The 8,282-nt window shown below is 48.5% G+C and overlaps 1 pseudogene; it reads right to left on the bottom strand.

Moving 5' to 3' along the window:
* Positions 1–1,300: 1,300 nt before the first annotated feature.
* LOC127328888 (cis-zeatin O-glucosyltransferase 2-like) lies at positions 1,301–1,925 on the bottom strand (annotated as a pseudogene).
* Between the last annotated feature and the right edge of the window lie 6,357 nt (positions 1,926–8,282).

The following is an 8,282-nucleotide window of genomic DNA, read 5'->3' on the forward strand; positions in this document are numbered from 1 at the left end:
GAACTTCAACGAGGCCGGCCGTCGGCTGTGGTGGCGCGGCCGGACTCTCCAGGGCGTCATGGCCTACCGTGGCCCCCGCCTGCGCTACCCTCAGTCCCAGCCCACGCGTGCTCTCCCGCCGAGGTTCGACTACCGCGACCCCGATGCCAGCGACGATGATGACGGCGACTACGACGACTACAGTGGCGAGTACTATAGGGCTAGGCACGAGTATGACTGAATCTTAAGGTGGCGGTCGGCTATGTGTACCCAAATCTGGCCATGTATCTTAATTTTCAGTTGAGCTATGTACTTTTAATTCGAGTTCAATCGTAATAAATTTTTATTCCCGCCCCTTTCTTTCCCGCCTTTTTTCTCCCACGCGCGGCGTCGTGGCGGAAAACTTAAAAGAAAAGGAACATAAAAAGAAAAAAGAAAAGAAACATACAAGAAAATAAAAAAAAGAAAAGAAAAAGAAACAGAAAAAAAGAAAAGAAAGAGAAAAGAAAAAAGAAATAGAAAAGGAAAAGCAAAAGAAAAGAAAAAAAGAGAAATAGAAAGAAATAGAAAATAATAAATAGAAAAGAAAAGAAACATAAAGGAAACGAAAAAAGAAAAGAAAAAGAAACAGAAAAGAAAGAAGAAACAGAATAGAAAAAAGAAATAGAAAAGAAACATCAAAAGAAAAGAAAACAGTAAAAGAAAACAAAAAACAAAAAAACCCTTTGGTACCGGTTGGTACCCGGTACGAAAGACCTTTCGTACCGGTTGGTGGTACCAACCGGTACCAAAGGGGTTCGCCTCGTTCCCTTAGCCGCGCAGCACCAATTTTGGTGCGAGAACACCACACATCCCACACACCGAAGCCGCACGCGCCGCCGTGTCCGCCGTCGTCGCCAAGGACCCCGAAGCCTCGCCATCGCCGCCGTGTCCGCCGTCGTCACCACGCGCTCACCGTCGCCACGAGGACCACGCCGTCGTCACCCGCCGCTCCCCCCTCCGCCGGCAACCAGGTGAGCATTTCCCCCACTCGATCCCCTTCTTCTCCCCTCCTCCGGCCGGCAGCGCCTCCCGCCACAGCGGCCACCGCCTACGCCGCAGCGCCTCCCTGCTCCAACCGCCGCCGACGCCGCAGCAATGGAGCAGCTAGCACCCGTCTGCTTGCAGTGGCGCGTGCCGCGGCGCCCTCAACCGCGGCCGCCCACCAGTTGTTCGACAAAATGGCCGGCTGCCCCTCACCTTGCCGTCGACGCGCCCCCGAGACGTACAGCACCGAAGAGACCGGCTGCTTGTCAAGCCAGTCCATGCACTCGTGCCGCGGCTACGCCGACGGGGTGGGTCTGGTCGCATCGAGGTCGAGGTCCATCTCGGTGAAGAAGAATTCTGGCGGCGGGACGGGTAGGCCGAGCGCCCGCACCAGGCAGTGCCCGGGGTCCTTGAACCCCGCGGCGAACGACTGCGCCCCGCACTGGAAGGCGTACGCCTCGCAGTTGGGCAGCCGCGACGCCTCGGACGCCGGGAAGGCCGTGATGCCGTCGTGCACGACCACTACGCGGCGGTTTGTCGCGGCCAGCTCCTGGAGGAGTCGCCCGAGTGGGGCAGCGGCGTGGTCGCAGAAGGCGTCGAAGAGCGGCTGCAGGTGGACGGGCCGGGGTACGCGATCGGGTTCTCGGGGTCAGGCGGCGGCATCTCGTAAGGCGGGATGCCGAGGGCGGTGAAGTGGAGGTGGAGCGAGCGGACGGTGCGCGCGTCCCAGCCCTGCACGCGCGCGCTGCCGCACTGGCGCACGTGCGCAGCCGTCGCTGCGTAGTGCACGTCCAGGCCACGGGAGGCAAGCAGCAGCGACAGGTGCAGCATCTGGTTCAGGTGGCCTTGCGCCGGGAACGGCACCGCCACGATGGCCACAGCCGCTGCTGGTGCAACCTCCGTTGCCGCCGGAGCCATGCTGCAGAAGAGTCCCGTTTCGAAGTTGTTATCCATAATGTTCATATATTGCCGACGTGCCCCTCACCAGTTGTTATCCATAATGTTCATATATTGCCAAAACGCATCCATTCTACATTATTTGAGCACTGAATTTCGAAGTTGATTTTGTCTCTGCAAATGAACTGCAAGATTGTTAGGAGGTATGGTCGTGCCGAGTTCTTTTATCATGAATATTAAACTAAATAAAAAAAATGTAGGGAAACAGAGCAAAGTGTTCTATTTGTTGGCATGGATTGGAATTGATAGTTCTTGAAGTACATAAACATATGAACATCACAAGGTGAAATCTGGATAAATAGAAAGTACCACAACTAAGTTTTTTTAAGGGCATGCTTGTGTTTTTGTTTGGCATATTCATTTCAAAAGGAGGGCATATGTGTTTGTATTTCACAGGATTATGCTATTAATTGCTTTCTTCATTTTGCAGTGACATTGAGGTATGGAGGACGACACCTTCGTCCGAGATGAGGAGGGGGAAGAAGCGGTGCAGAAATTGATCTATGAGAGTGCCCGTGGTCCGGAACCCGACGATGGAGATGACAACGAGTTCCAAGACTTTCTGAATGATTTTGGCGAGGGACTTGAGTCTGAACAAGTTAGAAAAGACAATGAAGTGTCCATCACAAACTCCGGCGAGGTGTATATCTATGTATCAATTAGTCTGTGTTCATCCCTAGATGCATTCATTTATTTGTATTGCACTTATTAACGAATAATTTTTTCTTTTAGCCTTCTGGATCATCGAGCAAGTCTGTTAGAACAAAACGAGGCCCGACGCGGGTGCTAAAGGGCGAGGGCAGGTTAGCCCTCATGGCATTCAAGGATAATGGTGAACCAGTTCATCCTAAGGAGTTTTGCCGCAAATTTACAAGTCAATCCGGAGTTATTGTTACGGACCATGTACCGATCAGCATTCAAGAGTGGCATAAGCCGAAGAACCCGGAGAGTGGTGCTAGTTATGTCAACGACACGATGAAAATTTTTCTTTGGGACACGCTACTGACAAAGTTCAGCCTACCGGAAGACATGACGGAAGGCCAGAAGAATAAGGTCAAGGAATGGACATTGAAGAAGATGGCCATACAATTCCAGAGCTTCAAGAAAAATTTATGGGACAAATATAAGAATGAAGATCCAGTATTCGATGATAATCTAGTGAAGATAAAAGATCACTGGGACGCATTTAAGGAGTATAAGAAATCGTCTACTTTTGTGTCCCGATCGAAGAAAAATACCGAAAATGCTGCAAAGAAGAAACTTACGCATCATTTGGGGTCAGGTGGCTACAAGAGTGCCATTCCGAAGTGGACAGCGTTTGAGAATAAACTGATGGATCATGGAATCACTCCACAGACATGGTACTGGCCCGAACGGTCCAAGTTATGGTTGTTCGCTCATGGGGCAGGGTTGGACCCAAAGACAGGGCTGATCGTTGCGAAGGGAAAATGGAAGGAAAAAATTGAGGCAATTGTACCGAAGCTTGTAGATGCAATTGAAAAGGTCAGAAAGGGAGAGTACATTCCTGATCGAGAGAATGACGAGCCGACACTCGCTCGGGAACCCTGAACATGTTGGACGGGTACGAGCTCGCCCAGGTCTCACCATGAAGGAAGCGTGGCCGGACAGCGCTGACACTTATAGAAGCCGTTCGCGAAAGAAGAAGAAGGACGCCGACATTGTAACGGAATTGTTAACTAGGGTGGAGGCTCTTGAGAGAAATCAGAGGGCACCTGATCAGCCGCTGTTTCTACAGGATCCACAAGCCGATGCTGCCCCATCTCAGCGAAGAAACAGTGTCGGTTCCTCGCATCTTGACGGATGTGGAGGAAGCTACCCCGTGGATTATGTCACGGAGAAGACAGATTGCGAGCTACATATGTTATTCAGGACCGCGTCCGTTAAGGTTGCGGTCGGCTATGTGTACCCAAGTGAAGATGGAGCAATGCACCATCATATGCCCATTCCACCTGGCTGTGTTCGTGTCGGGGTGGATGAAGTTGTTCCGGGTTTTGAAACAGTGGAGCTTGATATTCCTAGAGGTGAAGATGAGAGGACACTGGCCGATGTCAAGCATGGTTTCGCCCTATGGCCGAAGAAGTACGTCGTCCTTTTGCAAAGGCCACCGACTCCTACACATGAGCAGCAAATGCCATCGACTCCTCCTGGTGGCAGTCCTGGTGAGCAGCCAAGTCCACACCTACCTGAGAGGGACCCCAGCGTGAGTCCACCATCTCGAGATCCTCCGCGACGTAAGACAGCGTCCGTTAAGCGGAACGGTACGCCGCCTAGGAAGAAAGCTAGAAAGGAGAAACAACTGCCGCCTACTGAGAAGTTACCTTGGGAAAAAACTCCAGAGGAAAACGCGGAGGCCGTTCAGGCCGAGTTGAAGAAATGGTTTGCAACGAAAGTGCCAGAGATACCTTTCGAGAAGACACTAGATCCGGTGAAAGTTGTGCGTACCGTTGACAATCTATATGACCCTGTACCATCGCCGCCATCTGACTATGCGCGTTCTATTGAAAGGTCGTATGACAAGATGATCGAGGCGACAAAACCCGTTCAATCGGGTATCAGGGAGATAAAAGGGATACACAATGTCTACCAGCTCGGACAACAACTCGTTCAATCGGTCGCCCCTCTCAAGGTGTTTGACGGGAAGACCGTTCAAAGTTCTCGACAAGATGCAACTGATTACGCCTTCGCTGAACGAGCATATCAGTTTGTTCAAGGGAAAGATTTGGTCGAGAATCTCAGGAAGGTACCAACATGTATGCGTAACTTGCATTCGTGGTACCTTAAGGCCTCAAAGGAAGGGATCGAGACTATCATGGTGCGAGTTAGGGAAGAGCACTACTTCCGTGAGTACCTGTGTGAACGTTGACTTCGCCGAACTCTTTCAGTTATACAATCTCCGGGCCCTCGACAAATCAATCATCAGTTGCTATTGTCTGTAAGTGATTTATTTATTTAATTTGAGAAGTCTTTAGCTCAGCTCGTTCATTGTCTGCAGATTATAATCTTTTGTGCGCTATATTATGCAGATCGAAGATGCTCGAATGCAAAAGGGACGATATCACAGACATTGGGTTCATTGACCCGCACACAATGCATGTTAAAACCATAGAGAATCCCCTCTATAACAAGGATACACCGCAGACTTTGCTAAGGTTTTTGAAGCGACAACGTGACAAAAAGCTAATAATTTGGCCTTACAACTTCGAGTGAGTCTTACTGTCTTATAACACATTATATTTTGCTCACCGTATGTCAAAATTTTAACTAATGACTTATATATATGACACTACATATTGAAACGTGCGTAGGTTTCACTTTATTCTTCTCGTCATCAATTTGGAAATTGGAGAAGTTGAAGTCTTTGACTCACTAAGCAAAAAATCGGAACTATACGTGTCTTGTTTTTTAATGCTCCGAAGGTAATTTTAATTCTTATCGGTTTGTTTCGTTAATTTCCTGCTTTGAACTAATTGATGACTCTTTTATGCATTTTCTTTTGTCGAGCAGCGTATGGCAAACTTTCATCAAGGAAGATACGTCCCGTGAATGGACACCGAAGCTGCGATGGCGTGCGAAAGTAAGTAGTACTACCTAGGTCCACACACCTTTTAATTATCATACTTGACTATTGTTTGATTGAATTATATTCTTGTAAAGAAATGCCCGCAACAACCTCCGGGGACCGATCTCTGTGGATTCTTCGTTTTATAGTACATCCGCAGAATTGTCAGCGAGAGAACGAATAATGAAAAAAATAAAGAGGTACAAAAACAATCTTCACAAATTTGTTTTGTTATCATAAGTTGTGCTGAGTTTCAGTAATAGTTGTTTCATGTATTCATTTGTATCTTATTCTTTTATAGTTGGCAAGAAAGCGGAACAAGCTCTCAATCGATGACCGCTTCATAGCAATAGGCGAGGAATTGGCGGGATTTTTCCTTCGGGACGTCATACCACCACTCGCAGAGTACCACTATGAATGAAGATGTACATGTTACATATATAGTTGACTCGAAGAGTACCACTATGCTACATGTAATAGACATATATAGAGTACGCCTCGGAGAGTACCACTATGCATGAAGATCGATCTTCATGCATAGTGCTACTTAATTTGCGATCTTATGCAATAACATGTGTGTTATATTATATGCACCAACTTGCTATGCATCATCTTGATCTTCATGTACTACCTAAACCCAAACGCGTTTCTGGTGCATCGACGCGATATGAAACAAACCGATATCCCTAAACCCCTCCAAAAACCCTAAAAAACCAATTCTCTGCCGCGGCAGAGATTTGGGCAAATTCCCTGCCGCGGGTGGGAACCTTTGGTACCGGTTCGTATTACCAACCGGTACCAAAGCTCCTTGGCCCTGAGCTCTCCTGGTGGCCCACGTGGAGGGCCTTTTATACCGGTTCGTAAGCAACCGGTACGAAAGGGGGGGCCTTTAGTGCCGGATAATTAGTACCGGTTGCTCAACCGATACTAATGCCCCTCTGGAACCGGTACTGATGAGAGATTTTCTACTAGTGATTGCTTTACATGGGGCTTGAACTCACGACCCAATGAAAAAACAGTGCCATCCAAACCATTGGAACTACTTCAACATTCATGTAAAATATGGGCAGTTTTTCTTTTTATAATATTCGTGGAACATTTATATATCAGTCCATTTTTCGAAATGTTTGCTTGAATTGAAGTGGGCCCGCCCCTGAAACACAGTCGTTCAAAAAATCAACTTGCTGCTGCTACAACGTGTGATTACGTTGCATGCAGGAGATTTAAATCGACTGAATGGTACGTGCAGAGAATGGAAGGTCATTTCACCGAAGAAGCTATATATACCCCCAAAGGTTTTTTACCAACGATTTAGGATGCACAACGAGTTGATACCTACTTCATGTTGAAGAAAGACGTAGTAAGACTACTGGCTTCTCATCAACTGATATTGCACTGCGGCAATGAGGATGCTAGAGTATAGAGTTCATGGAGATCTTGTATATGAGTACCATGCATGTCTGAATCCTCCACTTAGGAATCCATGTATAGATCCTGCAGGGTAGTGGTCGGGAAGTTTGGGCCACATTATTTGAGAGGACGAAACGAAGAGTAGACATCTCGTATCATGGTAGATAATGAAGCGACAAGATTTTCTAGGATGCTTGGAAGTATCGATTGCATGCATCGGTCATGAAGAATTATCAATTTACCAGGCAAGGTTCGTACAAAGGTCATCATGTATATTGTAGTGTGGTATTTGAAGCCGTGGCGCACCATGGCCTTTGGATTTGAGACGCTTTTTTGGCATGATGGGTTCTCACAATGACATCAACAATGCTCTCTGGTCTTTGCAAAACTAGTTGAATGGGCATGCTTTATCATGCAACTATGAGATTAATTACCACCAATATATTATTCAGTATTATCTAGCAGATGCCATCGATCCAAAATTGGCGTTATTTGTGAAGACAATCAACCAGGTTCTAAATCATAAGAAGTCTCACTTTGTTTCACGGCAAGAGAATTGCAAGAAGGAGTGACAACACCGTTGCTTTACTCCAAGTGAGCCTCTTTGCTGAAGTCTTGGAGGTAATTCGTCTCGCAAAGATTTACACCGTACCATACAAGATTTCTCCAACAAATCAAGTTGGAGTTACTTTGCAATTCTAGGATAACGATCCAAATCGGTGTACCTGCATTGTATTGGTTGCGAGTATGAATAAAGTTACTGTACATGATTTGTCAAGACAAAAATAAAATTACTATACTAAGGGCATCTCCAGCGGCGCGACCGTTTGCGTCCGCTTTGGTCGTAAATGCGTCTGGCACCCTCTCCAGCGGCACGACGCAAAGTGATCGGGCCGTATGGGCCAGGTTTGCGTCTCGGCGGACGCTACGCGGACGCGCAAAGTGTCCGCTGCGGTCTCCACCGGGCCCGCCTGGCAGCGAGCCTGCATGGAGGGCATCGCTTCCGCGGCCATCGCTTCCGCGGTCAGCGCTTCCGCGTCTGCGCCGCAGCCTTTGCCATGAATGCCGCAGCTTCCTGTTCTGCGCGTGCACTGACGGGCGGCGGCTGGGCTTCTGCGGCGCCTTCAATGGCATCGTATCCCGTGCGCGGCCGCCCTTAAAAGTCCAGCGGCCGCGTTGCTCCTTCGCCCACAGCTCCACTCGCACCACAACCGCCGCTGCGCCATGGGGAAGAAGAACGACTTCGAGGCCCACGGCAGCGGCAGCAAGAAGGTGCCGCTCCCCGTCACGGTGGGGAGGCTCATGCACGGCAAATGGGTGCCGTGCGACG

Source organism: Lolium perenne, chromosome 2 (genome assembly GCF_019359855.2).
Source record: "Lolium perenne isolate Kyuss_39 chromosome 2, Kyuss_2.0, whole genome shotgun sequence".
Classification (NCBI taxonomy): domain Eukaryota; kingdom Viridiplantae; phylum Streptophyta; class Magnoliopsida; order Poales; family Poaceae; genus Lolium; species Lolium perenne.